General features: G+C 38.2%; 1 pseudogene; it reads left to right on the forward strand.

Annotated features, from left to right (window-relative positions):
- The first annotated feature begins 21 nt into the window (after positions 1–21).
- On the forward strand, positions 22–19,377 carry LOC122010869 (annotated as a pseudogene).
- Positions 19,378–26,846: the final 7,469 nt, after the last annotated feature.

Raw genomic sequence — 26,846 nt, forward strand, 5'->3', positions numbered from 1 at the left:
CGCCTCAGTTGGAACGTGAAGATGGACGACACCGGAAGAGTGATTGTCATTTTGTCGCAAGAAGATTTTGATGCTTGTGCTAGCCAAAGTGCATGTGCTTGGGCAAAAGCAGTAGGCAACAGTTCCCTCCCCTTCAAAAAACCTACCGCACCTGCCATGTCATCTGAAGAATCACCAGTCTTGTTGGATCGTGAAGAATCGATAGAGGGGGGATGAATATCGAAAAACGTTCGAAACGAGTAAACACAGCGAAAAAAGAGTAAGAAAAGAGAACACAGCTAACACAGTCGATTTACTTGGTTCGGAGCCTGTGTCGACTCCTACTCCAAGGCTCGTACTCGTTGAGTACTTTCGTTGAACAATCCACTAGCAATTCGAATATTCGATTACAAATAATTAAGTACAGGAATGCTAGAAAAATAAATACCGACAATGAAAAGAAATAGAGCAGAGAAAGAAAAGTTTGTCGGAGATCGCGGCGTTGCAAGAGCGCAAGAGAGCAGTTTTTCAGTTTTGAGTTGTGTTTGAAGCTCCAGCCCTGACCCTTCTTTTATATGATGCTCGGAGCGCCTGGATCCCTTCCGGGCGCCCTAGTGTGACGTAGCAGGTCCAACTAGCGAGCTCCACGTGTTGACGCCGCGATCAGGATGAAATTTACCTCTGGGTGCTCGGATCCCTTCCGGGCGCTCGGACCTCTAGGCGCTCGGACCTTCGGGCGCTTGGACCTCCGGGCGCTCAGATCCCCTCCGAGTGCCCGGACCACCTTTCTCCAGAAAACTCCTTCTCCTGCAAGACAAGGTTAGTCCGAGGCAAATATATAATTTATAACATGCAAAACAAAGTGTTAGTACAGTTTATAGTTTGACAAAAAGAGTATGACTTAGATTCCGTCTTTTCGAGACCGAAATCTAGTCAAGATCTTGACTTAGAGTTCCGAAATGGTTCTAAGTCGGATTGGCGCCTAAGTTCCCTTCCTGGGAACGCGTCCTCACAGTCACTCCCTTCCAGTGACTTACCTTTACTCACATGCCAGACGTCCGGTCAACCCTTCGACCCGTCTGGACTTCTCGCCAGCTATCCGGTCAGCCCGTCGACCTAGCTGGACTTCGTGCCAAATGTCCGGTCAGCCCATTTGGACTTCGTGCCAAGCGTTCGGTTAGCCCGTCGACCCGCTTGTAATTCTCGCCAAGCGTTCGGTCAACCCGTCGACCCGCTTGGACTTCTCGCCAAGCGTCCGGTCAGCCCGTTGACCCGCTTGGACTTCGTGCCATACATCCTGTCAGCCCGTCGACCTATTTGGACTTAGCCTGCACACTCGATCAGAGTGTTAGATAACGACAAACCTAACTTAACCTGATTTGTCATTCATCAAAACCTGAGTTAGACCATTAGTGCTAACCGCACCAACAATCTCCCCCTTTTTGATGGAATGACAACCTGATTAAGTTAGTGAAAAAATATGCAAGTAAAAAAAAAGTATAGTTTTTAAAGTTTTAAGTTAGTTTTTAAATTTGACATTTAGTTGCTCTAACTTAACCACCTATCCCTCCCCCTTTGACATTTATCAAATAAGGGCATAAGTCAAGTAAATATGGAATACAGAAAAAAATTGCAAGAAATGATGTCAAGTTGAGTTGGGGGTGTAATGACCGCCCTTCTTACTACTACTCTCTAAAGGTGACCATTACATAACTACTATAGATTCTTACTTAACTAGTACAGCAAACTGTACATTAAATTTTTTCCAGAAAACTTAAAATTTCGACAGAGTATATGCAGTTCAGCAGGACTAGAATACAATACAATACTCCAAATTCTGACATGCACATATAACTCGTAATAGCAGAAACATATGAAACTATATCTCAGTGCAAACACAAAAGTACCTACTTACTAAACTGAACTCATCTTAGCATGCGATCTAAAACAAGAATAATCTCAAATGACATGGAATATAAGGTACAATCTCAAATGTTTCTTAACCACTAAAACACGGAAACTTAATAATGCCCCAAGTCTCTCGCATAGTCCTGGCATCACACATATCATCGAACACCTCCTTGTCGCCTTCCTTTGCTATAGCTTTTCCTTTCCTTTATCTGCAGTAAGAGGAAATGCAAACTATAAGCGAATGCTTAGTAAGCGTTGTCTAACTCACAAAAACTCGAATGTTCATATAAATACAGCAATGCTAAAAACTGAATCTGTAAGAAGAAAACTACTCATGCTCATCTAATAGCAAAGCACTAAAATTTGCATACTCATGATATACAAGAATAAAACTGCATGCTAGAAGACAAGGCTAATCATGCTCAATAAATTAATCAGAAAACAAATAAAACTAATACTGCATGCTTCGAATTAAAAGAACTAAACTTGCTGACTCTAAACATAAGTGAAGCTCGTTTCATTTGTTCCAAAAACTTATAATCTTATACTTGAAATTAATAATAAAGCTTCTCTTGGGCCCAGGCTTAGTACCAATGCGCGCTTCCTAATAGAGACTGTGGTAGCTAGTCACCAGTCCTACGAGGGTACAGACCTTGGTCTTACCAGGGCCAAGACCTTGGAATTGGTCACTTGGATTTTCTTTTACGATAACTTTGGAAGTCGGGTACTAGCCTCTTAAAATAAAATATTTTTTATCTTTTATTACTTCTAATATATAATGCCTCGACATTTCTTCAAGCACTAAGCGTGCCTTTGATCCTCAACTTCTAGAACTTGGGATCAAATCAAGACCTTGGTCTTTTCTTGCTTATAATTACCCATAAATGCATATGTACAAAAGTCCGAAAACATGGTAAGAAACTATTCATACAACAATTTAGTTTAATCAGCAAGAAATCTATCTATACACTCGGAATAAGAGGGCAGTTTAGGTTCTGTACAGCAGCAAAGAAAACAAAAGAAAACTCGAATATGATCTTCACTTGCTAAAGCACGAGTTACTTAAAGAAACTGCACTAAAATTCTGCACTACAAGGAGATCTATACTGCACTACATTTCTGCACTACAAGGCTAAATGAAATCTGATTAACTGCAAAAGAATCTAAATCTGCAATGCTAAAATAAACTGCAATACTTATACTTTTATTGAGCAACAGGATCTTAAATCTTGTTACAACAGAACTAAAAAGGAAAGAAAGCCAAGAACGATTGCTACTCTTAAAACCTCTAGCTATCCCAATACTATACAGTATAATCCAAAAGCAAAGAAAACAAAGGACACTTGTTACTCTTAAACTTCTAGCCATCCCAATGCTGTACAGAAAATCCGAAAGCAAGGAAAGCAAAGAACACTTGCTACTCTTAAACTTCACACATAATTATTCTTCTTGCTACAACAGAATTAAAAGGAACAATCAAATCCTCTTAGTAAAGACAAGTCAATTAGCTTAAGCAAAAGAAATGCCATCTACTAAAATAATGCTGCTGCTATCAAAAGTTGATACGTGAATATGATGATATACTAGAACATACACTTAATGCACTTACACATTCTAAATTATTCCCAACTAAGCAAAGCATGTCTGTACCTAGAAAGCAAGTTGTACCACTTCAATTGCCAACTAAAAACGAAGTAGGTTTTCTTGATAGACAAGAATCTGGGATCAGAAAATCTTAAACCTCCTAAACTAGGTAGTAGGTTTATTCCCTTGCTTTGAGATTCACGGCAGCACTCCAAACAAACAGCATATTCCGAAACCAAAAGAAAAAGAGAATCGAAGCTCGAAACTATTCTTACCGCAGGTGAGTAGCACTTACCTGTGTTCTTGAACTCACAGCCAGGAAGAAGGGTTTCTAGGTTCTCGGAGACTTGCAATCTCGGCAACTTCCTCACCTCTATGCGCTCTCCTCGACGAGGTGATCGCGATGGTGTGGATGGCTCTCGAAAAACCCCTTCAACCGGTCGCCGGAGTGAAGCCCTAAGTCTTCTTCATTTTCGCCCAACAGATCCGCCGCGCGTGCCGTCGGGAGAAGAGGAGAGGAGAAGTTTAAGTTTTGGAAAATAATCCCTAAGTTCTCCCTTTATAACTCGAGTATCCTGTTACCAACTACTTCTTAAATAAAAGTCGCTCCTTCCTTAATCAGCAACGCCCGCTTGGGCACTTGGTCAGCTGCATCCGCTTAAGGTTTGGGTCGGGTCGGAGGTTGCGGGTTCGAACCTCGGCTGAACCTATTTATTTTTTGAAGCTTCTTCCTTTTGGTAAAAATACCAAACGAACTCCAAAAATTACATAAAAATATTCTAAAAATTCCTAAAATCTCTATAATATTTCTAAATATTTTTAACCACTATTAGGACTCATAATGAGGAAATTTGGGTTGTTACAGGGGGAGTTTAAACTTTTGAAAACTTGTTTAAAGCATTAGCTTTTAGCTTTTAGAAAATAGCTAAGTTTTGAAAAGTAGCTAATTGTAGCAAGATAACTTAGTATTTAGTACATTTTGAATAATTTTTAAAGATAATTTTTTTTGCAAAATTAAATGAATTTGCAAACTCAAAGAGAATTAAAAAAATTTAAAAGCTAATTTTCAAGTATAAGTTTAGGAAAGCTAAGTTTAGATAGTCTAATTTTCAAACAGAAATGTTTAAGTTCCAAGTTTCAAGATTAAAGTTTTTAAATTTTCAAAATGAGTTTCAACCTTGAAGCATTTTACAAACATGAGTTTTCAACACCAAAGTTTAAGATCAAGGTTTAAATCTTCAAACTATGTTTCAATTTTGAAACACTTTTCAAACATGAGTTTTCAAAATCAAAAATTTAAAAGCTGAGTTTGAAAAAAAATATTTACTTTTTAAAATTGATTAAAACTAAGTTTGCACAAGATTCAATTTTCAAAACCTTAGTTTATAAAATCCAATTGAATAACTTAGTTTTATAAAAGCTAGTTTTCAAAAATAGGTTTATCAATTTTTAAAAACTTTTTAATAAAGAAATTTTCAAAAACAGAAAAAAATGAGTATGAAAATGATTAATCCTCTCCCTAAACCTGACATTCAAAATAGATGTCTAACCAATTAGGTACTTACTAACTATCAGAAGATAGTAGCTTTCACTTGGTTAGTCAAGGAAAATTCATTGTAATAAGTTAGTGTTTGACTAAACTGAGTAACTTAACTTGATCACTGTATGTTTGGTATTTAACGCCCAGACTTATATCGATGCACTAACACAAGCATCTTAAGTCTAGGCAACTGGCCTATACATCTCACCCCTTTCTATGTTTGTCAATCACATGCAAGGTAAACCTAGGGTGTTGGTGAGATGCTCAAATACTAGTCCTAGGGGAACATGAATTCTAAGGGAATTTTTCTAGTCTAAGGCTAAAATTGTTTTGAAATTCTAAAAGTAGGAAAGTTTTAAAAAAAATAAAACAATTTTAACCTAGAATTTAAAATAATCATTTTTGAAAACAGTTTTGAATTTTGAAAATCCTAGTCTATTAAACACATTCCTAGTTTTCTACGCAGATTGCTAAATTCACTTTCAGAGAGTGGTTTTGTGAATATGTCAGCTAAATTAGACTTGGACTCAATGTATTTGAGTTCAATGTCACCTTTAGTAACATGATCCCTGATAAAGTGATGTCTAATTTCAATGTGTTTAGTTCTGGAATGATGCACTGGATTTTTTGTTAGGTTAATTGAGCTAATTTTATCAATTAAGTCTTTTACATTTGTAAGGTTCAAGTTAAAATCTTTTAGGGTGTGCATCATCCATAATAATTGTGCAACACACTCTTCTATAGCTATATATTCTGACTCAGTTGTGGATAGGGCAACACAGTGTTGCTTTCTACTAAACCAGCTGACAAGTGATGAACCCAGTAATTGACATCCACCACTTGTGCTTTTGCGGACTAGTTTGCATCCGGCATAATCAGAGTCAGAATATTCTATCAACTCAAAGTTATTGGTTCTGGGATACCAAATTCCTACATTTGTCATTCCTTTAAGGTATCTAAAGATTCTTTTAACTTGAGTCAAATGAGATTCTTTAGTACAGGTTTGGTATCTAGCACACATACTGACTGCAAATAAAATATCTGGTCAACTTACAGTTAAGTATAGTAGGCTACCTATGACACTCCTATAATATTTTAAATCAATTAGTTTTCCATTGGGATCATCATCTAAGATTGTATTTACTGCCATGGGTATTTTTATTTCTTTAGTATTTTCCATTCCAAATCTCTTAAGTAATTCCTTAGTATATTTTTATTGATAAATGTAATTTCCTTCATTCATCTGTTTGATTTGTAATCCTAGAAAATAGGTTAATTTACCTACTAGACTCATTTCAAACTCGTGTTCCATTAGGCTTGTAAATTCATCTAAAAATTCTGAATTTATTGAACCAAAAATTGTAACAACCCAAATTTCCTCATTGCGAGTCCTAATAGTACTTAAAAATATTTAGAAATGCTTTAGAAATATTCTAGAAATTTTTATAAATTTTTAGAGGATTTTTATGTAATTTTTAGAGTTCGTTTGGTATTTTTACCAAAAGAAACGAATTTGAGGCAAAAAGAGGTTAGGCCAAGGTTCGAACCGGAGACCCCTAGTTAAGCAAAGCCTTAAGTTGTTTCAGATGACCAAGAACCCAGCAGAGCCGTGTTGATCAAGGAAGGGGCGGAAGCCATTTAAGCAGTAGTAAATCGCGGAATACCCTAGTTATAAAGGGAGATGGGTTAAGAGAGAACTTAGGGATTATTTCCCGTGACCTAAACCTTCCTCTTCTCTTCTCGCGTGCGACGACGTTGCTCGGGCGAAACCGAAGAGGGAAGCTAGGGCTTCGTCTCTAGCGGCCGGCCAAGGGTCAAATCCGAAGGCTTTCCACTTCTTTACGATCACCCCGTTAAGGAGAGCACGTAAACGTGAAGAAGTTGCCAAGATTTTGAGTTCCTTCGAAGCCCTAGAAGCTGATTTCGGTTGTAAGTTCAAGATCAAGGGTAAGTGCTTCTCACCTGCAGTAGGAGTAGCTATTGGAGCCTTGTTTCTTCTTGTTTCTGTTCGAAGCATACCATAAGAAGCGGTGCTTTTGTGCTTGCTGCCGTGAACCTCAAAGAAGGAAAGAGGATGATTGGTATAGGTTAAGCATGTGGGTTGTTTTTCTTCAGGCCTTGTAATTAGAAATTCAGATTTTTTTTTGATTTAAATCTTTCTGTTTGTGATTTTAATGGGCTTGATCGGTTCTTATGGAGATTTACAGGTTTTGAATTTCTGCTGCTAGGCAATGAACATGAAAGGGTTTAGTTTATTTGAGCATGTAGGTTTGGTTTTGTGGATTACTGCAATGACCGGCTAGGTGTGGCATTTTGGTCTATTTGTTCCTTTGTCGTGGCACTGAACATGAAGAATGGCTATGTCTTTTTGGTTTCCAGTAGCGAATTCTTTACTTGTTGCATTATGTATAAACTGCTATATGTTTGGTGAGCATGCCGTGGGTTTTCCCTTGGTTTTGGGTGCACGTATCATGAACAGATAGCCTTAGTTTTAGGTTTTTATAGTATGAGACTTAACATTCTACAGTTTTAGTTTTGTGTTGAATTATTGAGCATGAACAACCCCTTTTGGAGCTACTGTGCAGTTTCGATTTGTGCCAAGAAAGGGGCACGAATAGCCTTCTTAAGCTTGTTGTGTAGATTTTAGTTTGTGCTATAGAAAGGGGCACGAACAGTCCTTTCAACTTACTGTTTAATTTCTGAGGCAGTGTTTTATTAGAAGTATTAACAAGTAACAAGTATTTTATTTGAAGAGCATAGTACCCAACTTCCGAGGTTGTCGTTAAACAAATCCAAGTGACCAATTCCAAGGTCTCGACCCTGGTAAGACCAAGGTCTTTACCCTCGTAGGACTGGTGGCTCGCTACCTCAGTTTCTATCAGGGAGCATGCAATGATACTAAGCCTGGGCCCAAGAGATTATTATTATTATTTTGAAATATTAAACTATACGTATTTAAGTTAATGAAGCAAGTGTTTTAGAAGTTCAATTCAGCAAGTTTAGTTTCTTTCATTGCAAATTCAGCAAGTAGCAATGCAGATTTAGTTTAATTGCCATTTTCATTGAGCATGCATGGATTTCCTTAAACTTTCAATTTAGTTTTTTTTTGAGTATCCAGTTTTAGTTTTGTTAAATGTATATGCATATTGTGTTTTTGTTAGTTAGCCAGCGCTTACTAAGCATCCGCTTATAGTGGCATTTCCTCTTACTGCAGATAAAGGAAAAGGAAAGCTATAGTGAAGGAAGGCGATAAGGAGGTGTGGATGGATGTGTGATGTCTGGACTATGGAAGCCTTGGGGTTTTCTTAAAGAATTTATTAAGATTTTGTAATTAGACATTTTGTGAAATGTAGGTGGAATGAGTCCTTTTTGCATTGTTGGAATTATTCTTTTATGTTAATGTTTTATTCATAGAATATTTTTATATATTTAGAATTCTTCCATTTAAATTGCTATGCACATTAGTTCCATTATTTGAATTATATCACTGTCGCATGCATGTGCAGATTGATATGTTTTTAGTTGTGAACAAATGCTAGAGTAGAATGTTGAGATGAGTTATTTATGTTTTCAGCTGTTACTAAATTGCATGCTTCGAGTTTTCAAAGAGTTCTAAGTATTACTATCAACATGCGAGCAAGATTAGTTAAGTAAAGTTAATAGTCTAGTAACGTCCCACCCTCACAGACTAGTAGAGAGGAGGGTGGGGTCGTTATAAAAATTATGTCATCTACGTAGATTTGGGCTATAAAAATATCTTCTTTTATTAACTTAACGAATAAGGTTGGGTCAATTTGACCTTGGTTGAATCCTTTAGAGATTAGGTAAGAAGTTAGTCTTTCATACCATGCCCTAGGTGCTTGCTTAAGTCCATATATATAAATCCTTTTTTAATTTGTAGACATAGTCAGGGTGTTCTAGATTTTCAAACCTAGGTGGTTGTCCTACGTAGACTTCTTCTTTTATTAGTCCATTTAGGAATGCAGATTTAACGTCCATCTGATATAATCTGAACCCTTTGTGGGCTACATAGCTAAGTAACATTCTAATGGACTCTAATCTGGCTACCGGGGCATAAGTCTCATCATAGTCAAGTCCTTCTACTTGACTAAACCCTTTAACGACTAGCCAGACTTTATTTCTAGTGATTTCTCTAGTTTCACTCAATTTGTTTCTGAACACCCATTTTATTTCTATTACCTTTTTATTTTTAGGTGATGGTACTAAGTCCCAGACTTCATTATGCTCAAATTGAGCTAGTTCTTCTTGCATAGCTATGACCCAGTCTGGGTCAAGTAGGGATTCAGCTATGGTTTTGGGTTCAATCTTTGAGATTAAAGATATTTGGCTTAGATTTCTAAAGGATGACCTAGTTTGAACCCTTAGGTCTGGATCACCAATTATTTGATCAGTTAGGTGATTAGGGTTGATTCTTATAGTTATAGGATGTTGATTCTCTTGAGGTTGATCTTCTTCTTCATGATTTAGGGGTTGGCTGGTGCCTTCAGAATTGTTCTCTTGAATAAATTCAATTGGTTGTAATTGAGGTTGTTCTAGGTTTTAGTTGGATTCTTCGAATTTCACATTGGTAGTTTCTTCAATTCTTAAGGTAACCTTATTGTAGACTCTGTAGCCCCTACTATTTAGGGAGTAGCCTACAAAAATTCCATTTTCTACTTTAGAGGTGAATTTTCCTAAATGCTCTCTTGTATTTAGGATAAAGACCGGGCATCCAAATACTCTAAAATATTTTATATTGGGTTGTTTGTTATATTAGATTTCAAAAGGGGTTTTATTGTGTGTTTTATTTAGTGTTGTTCTATTTTGCACATAGCAGGCTGTACTAACAGCTTCTCCCCAAAAATACTTAGGTAGATTATATTCATTTAGCATCGTTCTGGAAGCTTCAAGTAGGGTTCTATTTTTTCTTTCTACAATTCCATTTTGTTGGGGGGTTTTTGGACACGAGAATTCGTGATGATATCCATTTTCAAGACAAAATTTATTGAAATTATGGTTTTTAAATTCTCCCCCATTGTCGCTTCTAATTCTTTTAATTTTAATATCTTTTTCATTCTCAATTTATTTACAGAAATTTGTAAATATTTCAAAGGTTTCATCTTTATTTTTTAAGAATTTGACCCAAGTGAACCTAGAATGGTCATCTATTATTACTAGACAATATAAGTTTCCATTTATTGATTTCACTCCGTAGGAGTCAAATAGGTCTAAGTGTAAAAGTTCTAAAATTGAATTGGTTTGTGATTGATTAGTTGGTTTGTCGGTAGATTTTGTTTGTTTACCTTGTTGACAAGCATTACATATGGTTGAATCTAAGTTAGGTAACTTTGGTAGTCCTCTAACTAATCCATTTAGTCTGCTTATGTTTCTGAAATTTATGTGTGACATTCTTCTATGCCATAACCAGGTTTCTTCTTTTTGTGTTAAGTAACACTTAATTGAAGAAGTGGCTAAGTTGATTGCATAGATGTTATCTTTTCTAAATCCTTTTAGGCTTATGTTAGGGTTGTCTAGGTGTTTGATTAAGCATTCTGTAGATAAAAACCTAACCTTATACCTAGTATCACACAATTGACTGATACTTAAGAGATTATACTTGAAATTTTCAACAAGTAAAACATTTGTAATAATAAAATTCATTTTTTGTTCGATATACCTATACCAATTTCCTTGAGTTTGCTGTTGTTTCTAAAGGCAACTGTTCCTAGACTTTTGTAGGTAAGTTGAGTGAATTTGATGTGATTTCCAGTCATATGTTTGGAGCAACCATTGTCCAAAATCCACTTGATTTCCTACAATAGGTAGGAATTGGGGTTAGTCTTATAGTCATTCTTTACTTTTGATAAAAGTAAGTTGAATGAGATTCATTAGAGTACATTCTTAAGTTAAAAGAGGATTAAGTTTAATTTTTTTGTTAAAAAATTAAGTTTAACTTTTAAAATAAATTTTTAAGTAAAAAAAAAATAAATTTTTAAGTAAAAAAAATAAATTTTTAAGAAAAAAAATTTAAGTTTAATAAATTTTTAAGTTTTAAAAAAAAATTAAGTTAAATTTTTAAAAAAAACTTAAAAATTTATTTTAAAATTTAAACTTAAATTTTTTTAACTTAAAAACTTATTTTAAAAATTAAACTTATATTTTTAACTTAAAAATTTATTTTTAAAATTAAACTTAAATTTTTTTAAAACTTAAAAATTTATTTTAAAAATTAAATTTAAATTTTTTTTAACTTAAAAACTTATTTTAAAAATTAAACTTAAATTTTTTTAATCTTAAAAATTTATTTTTAAAATTAAACTTATTTTTTTAAAAAAATTATTTTAAAAATTAAACTTATTTTTTTAACTTAAAAATTTATTTTTAAAATTAAACTTAAATTTTTAACTTAAATTTTTTTAACTTAAAAACTTATTTTAAAAATTAAACTTAAATTTTTTTTAATCTTAAAAATTTATTTTTAAAATTAAACTTATTTTTTTTAAAAAATTATTTTTAAAATTAAACTTATTTTTTTAACTTAAAAATTTATTTTTAAAATTAAAGTTTAATTTAATTTAATTTAATTTAATTTTAATTTAATTTTAATTTAATTTTAATTTAATTTTAATTTTAATTTTAATTTTAATTTAATTTAATTTTAATTTAATTTAATTTAATTTAAATTTAATTTTTAATTTAACTTAATTTTAATTCCTTAGTCATCTCACCCGATCTATGTTTTCAATGAAGAATTCTTAAAATTTTGTGAGATGAATTAGATTCAATTTTAGGGTTTGTTTTTAACTTGTGTTAGATTCAGGTTTAGTTTTGGGTTCAACAAATAGGCGTTCTCTGGATAAACTGCTGGGCTATGGTGAGTCACTTGGACATCATTAGAGTAACCATGCCTTCGAGGCTTTACGAATAGTCCTATCCACTGGACTTAGTACAAAACCTTGGTCTAACTGGTTAGGATCCGTAGATGGTAGCTTCGGTCAGTTCCACTCAGCCAAATGCACCAGGTCGAAGCCATATCTTCCTAGACATGCATAGACTAAGCTTCCTTAACGTACTATCATCGAAAACTTCACCAGTACCATTTTTCAAGTTAAACTTGAACCCTTTTTAACTAGTCCTAATTACCCTGTCGGGTAGGTTGGTTAGGGTTACTCTGTCAGGTAGGTTAGTTTTGGAGGTGCCAGCTATTTTGGATCCCCCCCTGAATTATTGGTCGTTAATTTAATTTTTAGTTCTAGGTTTATGTCTATTTCTTTTATAGTTATAATTTACTTGGTGATAGTCTAACTTTTTGTGAGTTTTAAAATATTTAGATTTTAAATTTTTTGGTTTAGGTTTGTATTCTGGTTTTTGATTTGGTTTATTTGAATTTACATAATATATTTTATCTTTAGATATGTAATATTGGTTAAGTTCTTCTTGCGTGGTCAAACACGCTTTCGGACCCCAGGCTTTACTCGTTGGTTTGTGTTGGGTTATTAATGATTTAAAATTTTTATTTGAGTTTGACTCATATCCGAGTCCGGTTTTATTATAACATTCTTTTTGATTATTTAGGATTAAATCTAAATGTTTTGATCTTGTAGTAAATTTTTCTAACATATCTTTTAAGTTATTAATTTCTGATTTTAGTGATAAGTTTTTCTCCTCAAGTGTTAGATCTTGATTTGGATTATTATTTACAGTTTATTCCTTGAGGATTTGATTTTCCTCAAGGAGTATTTTGTTTTCACTTTCTAATTTAATTAATTTCCTATTCAAGCAAGAAATAATTTTAAAAAATTTTCGATTTAAGGTTAGGAATACCTCTTCAGAACCTTCGAATACGAGTACAGACTTATGGCTCGATTCAGATTTGGACCCGTCTTCCGATTCGTCTTCCGACTCTGCTTCGTGGTCCATCAGCGCGAGGTGGCTCTGGTGCTTCTGATCTTCGGCCTTCGATTCATCTGAGGAGTTGTCCCATGTCGCTTTGAGGGCCTTCTTTTTGGTAGACTTCGTTTTGTCACTCTTCAGTCTTGGACACTCGTTCTTGTAGTGCCCCTTTTTATTGCATCCGAAGCACGTTACGTTCCTCGAATCGGCTGGAGAACTGAAGCTTCTCTTCCTCCTGGTGAACATCTTCCTTACCAGGTTCACCAGGTGTTCTTCATCTTCAGAGCTCTGGTCAGAGTCTTCTTCAGGTTCATGCTTGTTCTTCTTGGAGGAACTTGCATATAAAGCAATACCTTTCTCGGATCTAGTGTTAGTCTGTTCATGTAACTCTAATTCACAAAATAGCTCGTCAAGTTTTAATTTAGATAGGTTTTTTGAAATTTTGTAGGCATCCACGATGGATGCCCACAGAGAGTTACGTGGAAAGGCGTTTAATGCGTACCTTATCAGATCTCGGTTCTCCATCTGGTGGCCTACCGCATGGAGCCCGTTGAGGATGTCCTTGATCCTCGCATACAGCTGACTCGCTGTTTCTCCTTCCTGCATTTTTATATTAAATATTTTATTTAATAGCAGGTCGCGTTTCGTTACCTTAGCGTCGCTGGTTCCTTCGTGCAGTTCGATCAGCTTGTTCCACAGCTCTTTAGCATTCTGGTGCGGTCCTACCCGGTTCAGTTCTTCCCTTGTTAGTCCGCATTGCAAAGTGTTGATTGCTTTGTTCTCCGTCGATGCCTTTTTCTTCATGTCTGGAGTCCACTATTCTGGATCTAGTGGATTTTCGGAGTTGTCGACTGGTGTTCTGTAGGTTTTTGTGATGCTTAGCCATTGGTCGAAGTCCGTCTTGAGATACACCTCCATCCGCTTCTTCCAGTACGGAAAATCGTCTCCGTTGAATAGAGGAGGGTGCACCGTACTGAAACCTTCGATCTGAGACATCCTGCACACAAGTAAACAACCAGACAAAATATTCCAAGACTAGGTCTTGGATTAGTAGTGCGGGAAGAATTAAAAATAAAAGGAATTAAATTGGTATTGCACCAATTTAATTGCAACGGAAAAAGATTTCCAAAAAGGTAATAATACTAGTTTGGAATTATACGAAAAACTGAAATCCGAAGGAAAAAAAAGAAAAAAAAAATTTAAAACAGATTACCCTCTTGTCTAATTGGTGGTTGCACCAAATCAGAGCGGTACCTGCTCTGATACCACTTGTTGGATCGTGAAGAATAGATAGAGGGGGGGGGGGTGAATATTGAAAAACGTTCGAAATGAGTAAACGCAGCGGAAAAAGAGTAAGAAAAGAGAACACAGCTAACACGGTCGATTTACTTGATTCGGAGCCTGTGTCGACTCCTACTCCAAGGCCCATACTCATTGAGTACTTTCATTGGACAATCCACTAGCAATTTGAATATTCGATTACAAATAATTAAGTACAGGAATGCTAGAAAAATAAATACAGACAATGAAAAGAAATAGAGCAGAGAAAGAAAACTTTGTCGGAGATCGCAGCGTTGCAGGAGCGCAAGAGAGCAGTTCTTCAGTTCTGAGTTGTGTTTGAAGCTCCAGCCCTGACCCTTCTTTTATATGATGCTCGGATCCCTTTCGGGCACCCTGGTGTGATGTAGCAGGTCCAACCAGCGAACTCCACGTGTCGACGCCACGATCAGGATGAAATTTGCCTCCAGGCGCCCGGATCCCTTCCCGGCGCCCGAATCCCCTCCGGGCGCCCGGACCACCTTTCTCCAGAAAACTCTTTCTCCTGCAAGACAAGGTTAGTCCGAGGAAAATATATAATTTATAACTTGCAAAAAAAAGTGTTAGTACAGTTTATAGTTTGACAAAAAGAGTATGACTTAGATTCCGTCTTTTCGAGACCGGAATCTAGTCAAGATCTTGACTTAGAGTTCCGAAATGGTTCTAAGTCAGATTGGCGCCTAAGTTCCCTTCCTGGGAACGCGTCCTCACAGTCACTCCCTTCCAGTGACTTACCTTTACTCACCTACCAGACGTCCGGTCAGCCCTTCGACCCGTCTGGACTTCTCGCCAGCTATCAGGTCAGCCTGTCGACCTAGCTGGACTTCGTGCCAAATGTCCGGTCAGCCCATTTGGACTTTGTGCCAAGCGTCCGGTCAGCCCATCGACCCGCTTGGACTTCTTGCTAAGCGTCCTGTCAGCCCGTCGACCCGCTTGGACTTCTCGCCAAGCGTCCGGTCAGCCTGTTGACCCGCTTGGGCTTCGTGCCAGAGATCCGGTCAGCCCGTCGACCTGTCTAGACTTAGCCTGCACACTCGATCATAGTGTTAGATAATGACAAACCTAACTTAACCTGATTTGTCATTCATCAAAACCTAAGTTAGACCGTTAGTGCTAACTGCACCAACACCACCTATTGTTGAGCGAGAATCCAAGTCTAAACAACCAATGGAGTTTCCCTGGGCATTTATCCGAATGCCACTCGGAAGGTTGCTTCAGAGTCAAGCAGTCCCAGGGATCTTCAACTAGAGACTCCCCCTAGGGATCCGAGCATCATATAAAAGTTAGTCCCAAATGCGCTTCTTTGTTCCTGTAAAATGTGTTAGTCCCAAAGACAAACCCTGCAAAACAAAGTTAGCACAGAAATATAATATGATATTTTGACAGTCTCCGGACTGTCCGAGTCTGACTTCAGATTTCCAACCAGAAACCTTAGGTCGACCCGACGCCTACTGTTCCCTCTACGGGGAACACGTCCTCACCTACTCCACTCAGGAGGTTTGCCTATTGCCAGTGCGATCCTCCAGATCGACTGGACTTTTGCTCAGCATTCGAAGCTTTCAAACTTTCTGTTGGACTCCCGCTTCCCGACTCATCTAGTCTTCCACCTGGTTCACGACGTCAGGACTTTTCACCTAGGGTTACCCCCTAGGACTTTTGCCTGAAGCCCTCGACCCGCCAAGACTTTCCACATAGGGTTACCGCCCCCTATAACCTAGGGTTACCACCCCCAGGGTTTTCCACCTGCCTAACCGCAGCTAGGACTTTCCTGCAAGCTTCATGAACTTGTTAGATCATAAGACGACTTAACTTTGAACCCTTTACCATTATCAAAACTTGGGTTCGATCGTCTGATGCTTCCCGCACCAACAATCTCCCCCTTTTTGATTATGGCAACTTGTAACGCCCGAAAATTCTCAAAACTATTTTTAGAAATATTCTATGATTTTTCTGGAATTTTAGAATATTTTTTTTATGGAATTTTTAGAGTAGCGGAAGTAGCAAAAATAAATAGAAAACGAAAATAGCTTAAGCGAGAATTGAACCTGAGACCTATTGGATCCTATGCCTTATGGTGAACCATGGTAACCAAGTGAACCCAGCAGGGTCGTGCTGAAAGGAAGGGGAAATAATTTTATTTAAGTGGGAGTTGGGCCGGAATTATCACTTAATATAAATAGGGAATTAATAGGTGAAGAGTTATTTTCCCTTAACGTGATTTTTCCTCACCCTCACCCTAGCCACGCCGACTCCCACTCCTCCTTCTCCTTCTTTCGGTGCCAACCACAAGGAAGGCTAGGGCTCCGCCCAAGAGCACTTTCCGGCGACGACTTCGACACGAGGACGCTCTCCTCCGCGAGAGGAACGCGAAGACGCGAGAAGATCGTCGAAAGGATCATCTCCTCCGGAAATATAGTGATTAGAATCGTAAGAAACTTCGAATAGGAGGTAAGAAACCCCTCACCTGCAGTATAAGTAGCTTTTCGTACGATTCTATGTTTTTTTTTAAAATTAGTTATATGCAGACTTTTCGACGCATAGGGTGTACTTAACCCTCCTCGCAGGTTTAGAGATCTAGTTGAGCACCTCTAGATGGGCCAGACACGTTTCCTCCTTTCAGTTGGAGATTTTAGACGTTGTCGGGTGCCTAGAGGTGGTCTCCCTAATAGAGAGGAGAGTTGGAGCACATTAAGTGTCACTACAAGAAAATTGGGATTCTACAACACTTAAACGACAACGCTTTTTATAAAAAACGTTGTCTATTTTTTTTTAACAACGCTTTTAGTGAAAAGCGTTGTCTATTTCATTATTTTCTTATTAATCGACAATGCTTTTCTAAAAACCGTTGTCTATTAGTAATTTTTACGGGTCAAAGACAATGCTTTCTAAAAAGCGTTGTCTATTAGACTGATTTTTAGTGTCTACGACAATGCTTTTTAAAAAGTGTTGTCTATGTTTAAAATCTCATCTAAACCTTGATTAATACAAACCATTGGATCTAAATCTTGATTAATACAAACCGTTGAATCTAGGTAAGGAGTGGAAAACCCAAACCCTTCTCCCAACTTCTATCTTCCGATCATTTTCAAGTCCCGAATCCTTCTCCCAAGTACTCCTCATCTCGCGCGGCCTTCTCCCACGTACTCCTCTCCGGCAAACTCCTCTCCAGCAAACTCCTCTCCGGCCTCCAGATCCGGGGCGTCGGCGGACTCCTACATCGGGAGCCTCATAAGCTTGACCTCCAAGAGCGAGATCAGATACGAGGGCATCCTCTACAGCATCAACACCGAGGAATCCAGCATAGGCTTGTGCAACGATATAGTTTGCTTTATGCCCAATTTCTCGCGTCTTCACTTTTCTCCACTCCCCTTCGCGCTGTTCCTCGTCAAAGGGAACACTTTTTCGAGCTTTTTTGTCTGGATTTTGGGTTTCTTGTGTCCGAGGGATTTATTCTTTGAATTCCTTTCTCTTGCAGAGGTGTCTGGGCGATGATTGCTGTCTTTTTAGCCTATTCCTTGCTGCAAGCACCTTCAACGTAAGCTATGGCTTCCATTTTTGAGAGCTCAGAACTTATAACTTTATGATGTAGATGCATGTATCTCAGCATTATACAAGGTCATTCAAGAGCATTTGTTGCTTTGTATCTGGAATAATTTCCCCATCAAGAATTGCAATAATGCAGTTTTTCTATAAATTATGGGCATTGTCACTTGTTTGTACACTTTATTTTATTCAGGGTTTTTATAAGGCCACATCCTGCAATTTGGCGCTTAGTTCATGGAATGGCTGTTGTGTACCTTGTTGCCCTAACATTTTTGCTTTTCCAGGTTTGTGTGTTTCTATCTTTTAATTAGGATGATTATCAAGTGCATCTGATCCAGTTTCATTCTTTTCCATTTGTTGTTTTTGGAAACCATTTTCCTATTTATTGTGCTTTAGTAATTGTTGCCATTGATTCAAATAGGATAAAATTTGAGCCAAGAGTAATAATTCTAATAGTATGTGATGCTGGATACTTCATCAGCTTTAATTTCTCATGAAAATTCACATATAGAAGATTCGTTCTTCAAACTTTTTGCTACTGAGGTTTTTGTTGCTTCATCTGTTATTGTGATTTTGGTAGAATCTAGACCTCAAATAATCAATAAAGTCATCTAATAATTCTGCTGTGAATTTGACAAATGTTCCTCTGGTTTCTTTTTCTCATTTCCAGAATCGTGATGATGCTAGGCAGTTTATGAAATATCTCCATCCTACTCTGGGAGTTGGTAAACACTTGATTTGGGAGTTGGTAAACACTTGATTTAGGTGCTTTATGGTTTCCTCTAGAAAATAGCATATTCATAGATAAAGAAATTAACAGAATCTTTGTTTGTGCATTCCAGAATTACCTGAAAGATCATATGGAGCTGATTGCCGTATTTATGTCCCAGAGAATCCAAAAAACAGGTTTATCAATGTTTATGTATGATTCCTTCATTCATCAACCTTTTGTCATTCAGTTTATATTGCTTGGATCTTTCAAGGAACCTATACTTTTTTAGATCTTGTCATCACTAATTTGTGTTAGTTTATTGCAGAATACATTATTTGATGAGTTTGTTCTTGCTCATATTTTTGGATGGTAGGGTAAGGCAATAATGATACGAAACCAGCCCCTTCTGTGGGTGTTGTCAATTGGCTTCGAATTGATGGAGGTTCATTTTCATTGTTTTACCTCTTTTTTCTTTTTTTCTTTTTTTTTTGCAAAAATTACTTAAATAATGTTTTTTTTTAAGTTCATTTGCTAACAATTGCAGTTTACTTTTCGCCACATGTTGCCAAATTTCAATGAGTGCTGGTGGGATAGTATTATTTTGGACATCTTGATCTGCAATTGGTTTGGTGAGACCTTAGTTACTCTCTTGTTACCTGCAAATGGATGCGAAAATAATTACTTTAGTAATGGTTGAATGATGTGTTGAACATAAAGTATGAAAATTTGCCTTACCTCTGATGCTTTGGTGGCATATTTTGAAATATGGTCTCATACTAGCATGTCTGACAGTACTGACTTGTGTTGTCCAATGCTCATTATCACTAAAAAGTAATAGCCATATGACCCATTGGTAAATACTTGCAGGTACTTCAACTGACATCTAAAAATTTTTAGAAATGCAACCTTAGTGGTCCATTTTGTTTCTGAGTAAATGTATCATTGCGAACGCTTTTAGGTTGGTCACAGAAGTCTCCCTGATAGTCTGAACCTTCATTATTGGTGACTGGTAACTAGATGGCTCTCGGTTCCACATTATTATTTTCTTTATGTTTCTCAAAATCTCTCTTATTTTAGCTTCAAATTAATTGAGGATTGCGTGAGTACTGAGTAATATTATTTGGTGATTTAAAGTATGTCAAGAACATAAAGGCTGAAATTACCTTGTTTTCACCGTCTTGTTTGTTTGATTCCTAACTAGTTATTTTGGAAGGAATTGTCTGATTGTTAATGTGTTTTCATGACTCTTCGTCATGTCAATGTATCGTAATTCATTTTTTACTATGTTAACTGGAGTTTCTTTTATCTCGTGCTATCCCTCACCCCTTCAACTCTGATATTTCAACTTGTCTGATCACAAAATATATTTGTTATCTATTAGTACTGCTATTTGAATGAGTTTAGACTATTAGCACTCTGCTATTAGTACTGCTATTAGTACTGCTATTTGAATGGGCATTTAGACTAATAGAAACATTAGGAAGAGCCATCAGTAATCTTCATTTTAGCACTAACTGCACTAACTGCTGTTTGAATGAGTTTTTCTGAGGTGAAAAAGTGACCATTAGTTCCATTGGGAGCAAAAATGTACTTGTCAAGTGAGCCATTAGGCATATACTCATAAATCAAAGCTCTCTTTGAAGATTACTTAACATCTTAACTGCAACAAAACCATCCCCTAGCCTTTGAAGACTGAGCCGAAGCCACCTTGGCCGAGCTTCTCTCTAAAATGCCTTGTGATTGCTATGAGTTCAGAGTAGGCGTATCTTGTTGGCATCAGTGTTTGCTGGCGCTGAAGAAACTTCTCTATAAGGTCAACTGCGACTCCCCTGTTCCATAGTTTGTAACTAAGCAAGAACCAAACTATCATAGGCGCTATGATTAATCGGCCCAGTATCAAGAAAACTGCATAAATAAAAAATAACAAGTGTAACTTTTAAATGCAAGGATCGGATTGGATTGGAGGGAGGATTAACAAGAAGAACATCAATGTGTACCTGCTAAGAGCTGCAAAATCTGGATGAATACCACCGCTGCAATTGTGATTTGAGTAATGAAAGCCCTTTAGTAGTGGTCTCCTATGCAAAATGCAAAGTGTATCTCACTATAGGGGAGGAAGTAAACTTGGGAGATCATGTGCTTGCCTCTTAGTAGATCAAAGAACAAGCTGCATGAGATCAGTTTAATAAAGCAGTCAGATAGCTGCATACAATTTGAAAACTATTTTACATCAAGGATCTGAAAATCTTCATTAAGATTAGTGTAAATTTTGTTTCTTTTGGTAGAAAGTCATGATGATTGTTTTGTTTCTTTTGAGAGCCATCAGTAATGCTCATATATGAACTTGAAACATATTATTGCTACTTTTGTAGGTGGATACAGGACAGTCGAGATCAGTACACTAAGGAGCGTCTGGATTCAGTAATTGATCAGTACACTAGCGTATGGATTCAGTAACTACTGTACTATTTTGAGTAAACAGATTGTTGGCTACTTCAGTATTCAGTATTCAGTATTCAGTAAACAGATTGTTGGCTAAACAGATTATAGCTGTTCAAAACAGATTTTTTTTTGTGCTCTTTTGTTTTATATGTGAATATCACTATATACTTTGAAACAAAATTAGTGTAAATTTTGATATTTACTAGCTTTTCATGTAATTAATTATTAATATTACTTCAACGTCAGATTTCTATTATTTTTATGAGTTTGAAATCATTAACTGAGTTGATTATATGTAAAATTCGAATCTAGACATGGTAAAAGAAAAATAATAGTTTCGTAAATATAAAAATAATGATTTTTAAATAATTTTTTATATTTTTTTCTTTAAAACGACAATGCTTTTAAAGCGTTGCAAAAAAGTGTTGTCTTTGTAAAAAACAACAACGCTTTTAAAGCGTTGTAATAGTGTTGTCTTTGCAAAATATAACTATGCTTTTAAAGCGTTGCAAAAGCGTTGTCTTTTCTACCAAAAACAACGCTTTAAAAGCGTTGTAAAACGTTGCCTTTGCATAAAACGACAACGCTTTTAAAGCGTTGCAAAAGCGTTGTCTTTGGTACAAACGACAACGTTTTAAAAGCGTTGTCGTTGAGCAGACTTTTTACAACAGTGTCTTTAACAACGCTTTTTCAGGCAAAAAGACAACGCTTTAAAAGTGTTGTCTATTAGCTTTTTTCTTGTAGTGTGTTCGATAAAATGCTTAGCTCAGTAAAATGCTACAGTAGACATTTTTAGTAACTCAGTAAATGCAATAGAAGCATTTAAATAATTTAGTTAGTCTTGCTACAGCTTATATGGGACTACGATCCAATGGGTGGGCACCCACAGTCGCCTCTAGGTTCAGATAACCTAGTAAAAGCAAGATAAATTAGTTAGCTATGATTCAGTATTTTATTTTCAGTAGGGGCACTGTACAGGATTAGATATCCATTGGGCTGGGCTCCCATAGTCGGTCCCTAGGTTTAGATAACCTAGTAAACCTTACTAAATTTAGGATTTGCAACCCCGAGTTTAGTTAAGGATGCGCGCATAGCATGTACAGTTGCCGGGCCCATTAGTGGTATGATTATGTATTTTAATCTATTATATTATAGCTTTTCAAAACTCACAAAGATTAGTTATGATAGTTGAGTTTGAATTCAGTTCCAGCTTAGCTCAGTTCATGTTCAGTTCAGTTTCCTTTATTGGTACTCATGATAATTTATGATTAGCTTTGTATGCCATGCTTTAGTGTTCATGTTCAGTGATTTCAGTATGCCATGTTTAGCAAGTTTGACATATGTTTAATAGCATGTTTTAAAAAATCATAAATGCATCGTATGCATGTTTTAGTGAGGTAGATGGTTTCTTACTAAGCGAAAGCTTATAGATACTTTCTTTTCCTTATACTGCAGATAAAGGTAAACGAAAGATGGACTAGCGGAGGCTGGAGGACAATGCTACGAAGATGTGTGTGGGTAGGAACTTGGGATAAAGATCTAAGGAATTTTAGCAAGCTTTGTTTAAGCATTGGAACTTTTCAGTATTTTATCATTCGCACTTTAGTATGTTAATTGCTACGAATTAGTTAACCATGCACTTTATGATGCTTAGAACACTATTTTTATGATGTTAGAATGTTAGTTGTTATTGTTAGAGTGTTTCTTAATCATTTTAGAACTTGTAATGTGATTGAGGCATGAAACAGTGCTGAAATCAGAGTTTAGCTGCAAAATTAGAAACCTCGATCGATCGGTGGATCGATTGGGGGTTCCCAATCGATCAGCTGATCGATTGGGCAATCTGTTCCGCGAACAGTAGGCTTCTGGATCGATCAGCCGATCGATCCAGCCATTTCTGTCGCGAACAGAGAGCTCTGGGATCGATCAATGAATCGATTGACCAGCCTGGATCGATCAGCCGATCGATCCAAATTATTACCCCGAGCACAGTAGCGTGCTGGATCGATCACTGGATCGATCCAACGTTCCAATCGATCAATGGATCGATTGGGAGGTCTGATATCAGCGGGAAAATGTCTAAGTTCAGTTCCTTGACCATGGGGAAGGTAAAACATGTCATGAATAGTTAGTTTACCTACCTTAGCATGCATAGAACCAAGAAATGATAACAGTTTAGCAAAATTTTAATTAGTATAGCTTCCGCATCTAGTTTTAGTGATGGTCAGGGAATAGTTTAGCACAGCATAATGTGACGATCGACCTTACAGCTTAGTTAGTAGAAGGTGGGTCGTTACAGAGTGGTATCAGAGCAGTTCCCATACTTCCTACATACACATCAGCATTGAACCTGCAGCTTCCAAGTAAGAATACCTCTCACTCTATTTACGTTTCTTGTTTTCTACTTATAGCTCATGTTTATAGATAACTAGAACACGTTTATATAAGATAGCATCTGACATGATTGTAGTAGTTATTATGTAAACATGATATTAGCAGTTATGAATGTCCTTTGTTCCTTTAGAAATGGCACGAGGACGCCCAGCTAGAAGGGCACCAGCTACTGAGCCCCAGCATGAGGCAGGCAATTCAGTGCCTACCCCAGACCTTACAGCACTAGTGGCTCAGTTATAGCAGCAGCTAGCTGAACAGCAACAGGAAATAGTCACCTTAAGGCGCGGCTCCCACAGCACCCCGGTGAGGATGCCACCGAGGCTTCCAGCGACTCCGTGGGTGTGGAAGACGGCGAGAGTGCCGTCGATCGTTCAGAGGAAGGGAGTGCGCTTGGAGAATCAGCACGGTGAACCATGGGATGCTACTGAAGAGCACCCCCATTAGGATGCCCGCCCAAGGGTGAACCGCCTTATTCACACTAAGATGCACTGAGAATTAATTGATTAACCAGAGACATGCATGCGGACTTGAAATTCTTCGAGGAGGTTCTTACAGTTACCAATGACAGCCACTACGACGAGTTCACTGAGTTTCGTCAGGGCAACCTATCAGTTGAGGAAGCTGTGAAGAAATTCAACAGATTGACTCGTCTATGCCCTGAATTAGTCAGCACAGAAAGGGAACGAGTCCGGTTGATGCTCAAGATGCTGAGGCCGGAAATAGCAATGAACGTGGCTGGTGGCGTTCATAGGCCACAAACCACCGAGGAGCTAGTGAGCAGCGCTCTAATCACTGAGCATTACCAGAATAGCATCAAGCAGCAGAAGCAGGTACTCTCAGAAGCTAAAGGTCAAGGAGGCTCAGACACTCAGAAACAGCAGGGCCACAGCTCCCATGGCTCTAACTGGAAAGGGAACTCCGGCAACAAGCGCAAACCAGGGAGTTACCCAAAAGGAGGGCCAACCAGCAAGCAGCCTAGTTATCCAAAGTGTGCTACTTGTGGGAAATTCCATCCTGGAGTTTGTCGTAAGGGCACACGAGGATGCTTTGAATGCGGACAGGAAGGGCATATGGCCAAGTAGTGTCCGAATAAGGCCAGCTTTCCTCCACCACAGCCGATTCAGTATGAAGCCAAGCCAGCACAGTTGCATCAGATGCAGGCCGCTTTAGATGACCCACACATCAGCCAAGGCAGACTAGAAGCCCCTCCAGCTACGACCAATGCGAGGATCTACTCACTGACCAGAGAGGACGTAGCTAATGCCTCGACAGTTGTTACAGGTCAGATTAGTATTTTACAGCAAAGTACAACTGTCTTATTCGATACTGGGGCAACCCATTCATATATATCCAGGGCATTTGCTGAGAAGTTAGCCAGACCTCCAGAGGTACTCAGTAGTCAGTTTCTGACGACGTTACCTTCAGGAGAAATTATGGCATCCACGCACTGGCTCAGAGCAGTGCCAGTCATTATAGCAGGCAGAGAACTCTTTTGTGATCTGATAGTGCTAAGCATGACTGACTATGACGTCATCTTTGGGATGGACTTCCTGATCAGATACGGTGCTTCCATAGAGTGCCGTAAACAGAAAGTCATATTCCAACCTGAAGCAGAAGTGCAGTTTGAGTACATTGGAGAACCCAGGAGAAAGGCCAAGAAGTTTCTCTCAGCTATGAAGGCACAGAGGTTAATGGAATCAGGATGTACGGGATTTTTAGCACATGTAGTCAGTACCAGTCAGGGCAAGGACCAACAGCTAGCAGAGGTTCGAGTCGTACGTGACTACCCAGCAGTCTTCCCTGAGGAGTTACCAGGTCTAGCACCAGACAGGGAGATTGAATTTGAGATAGAACTCATTTCCGGTACAAATCCTATTTCCAAAGCGCCGTACCGCATGGCTCCAGCAGAACTAAAAGAACTTCATGAGCAACTACAGGAGCTGCTTGACAAAGGCTTCATACGCCCTAGTCACTCACCATGGGGAGCACCTGTATTGTTCGTGAAGAAGAAGGACGGGAGCATGCGCCTGTGTATAGATTATCGGGCACTAAACCAAGTCACGATCAAGAACAGGTATCCTCTTCCCAGAATAGATGACCTGTTCGATCAGCTAAAGGGAGCAGCAGTGTTCTCTAAGATAGACCTCAGATCATGTTATCATCAGGTGAAAGTTAAAGAAGGGGATATACCCAAGACAGCATTCAGGACTAGATACGGACATTATGAGTTCGTAGTCATGCCCTTTGGCGTGACAAATGCTCCAGCTACTTTCTGTTGGTGCGGGAAGCATCCGACGATCGAACCTTAGTTTTGATAATGACAAAGGATTCAAAGTTAAGTTAGTGTGTGATCTAATATGTTTGAATGAGTGTCTCAGGAAAGTCCTAGCTGCGGTTAGGCAGGTGAAAAACCCTAAGGGGTGGTAACCTTAGGTCCTAGGGGGCGGTAGCCCTAGGTGGAGGAAAACCCTAAGGGGCGGTAACCTTAGGTCCTAGGGGGTGGTAACCCTAGGTGGAGGAAAACCCTAAGGGGCGGTAACCTTAGGTCCTAGGGGGTGGTAACCCTAGGTGGAGAAAAACCCTAAGGGGCGGTAACCTTAGGTCCTAGGGGGTGGTAACCCTAGGTGGAGAAAAACCCTAGGGGCGGTAACCCTAGGTCCTAGGGGGTGGTAACCCTAGGCGAAAAGTCCAGTCGGTCTGTCATCTCTCCCGAGGGGAGTAGGTGAGGACGCGTTCCCCGTAGAGGGAACAGTAGGCGTCGGGTCGACCTAGGGTTTCCGGTTGGGAATCCGAAGTCAGACTCGGACAGTCCGAAGACTGTCGTTTATTCCTTACTGTGTTTTATGAGATTCTAACACTATCTTGCAGGGTATTTTGCTCGGACTAACCTTTGTTTGCAGGTGAGGAACCTGCTGGAAAAAGGTGGTCCGGGCACCCGGGACCAAACTTTATCCCCTGCGCGACTTCACCACGTGGAACAACCTAGTTGGCTGACCACGTCACACTCCAGGCGCCCGGAACCTCATATAAAAAGAGGGTTGAGGGTGCAACCAAAGCACAACGATTCGACAAGCTTTCCTTCTGCTGTGTGCTGCTCAAGAAACGACTCTAAAGTGCGGTTACAGTCGTCGACGACCTAAAGCTTCAGTTATTATTTTGTTGTCGGTATTATTTCAATTCCAGTTGTACTTATTTCCTTGTACTTATTCACGATATTATAGTTGTTGTCCACCGGAAGCGATCAAGGATCGCGGGCCTTCGAGTAGGAGTCACCTTAGGCTCCGAACGAAGTAATTCCCTATGTCTCTGTGTTTGACTGTCTTTATTCCGCTGCTTATTACTCTATTAGTTTCACGTACGATTTACGATTTTGAAAAACGAAATAGCCACGAGCGCTATTCACCCCCCCTCTAGCGCTTTCGATCCATCACTTTCATGGACCTCATGAACAGAGTATTCAGAGAATACTTAGATAAGTTCATTATCGTATTCATCGATGACATTCTTATCTATTCAAGAACTCAGGAAGAA

The sequence above is a fragment of the Zingiber officinale genome, chromosome 8A (assembly GCF_018446385.1).
Source record: "Zingiber officinale cultivar Zhangliang chromosome 8A, Zo_v1.1, whole genome shotgun sequence".
In the NCBI taxonomy this organism is placed as follows: domain Eukaryota; kingdom Viridiplantae; phylum Streptophyta; class Magnoliopsida; order Zingiberales; family Zingiberaceae; genus Zingiber; species Zingiber officinale.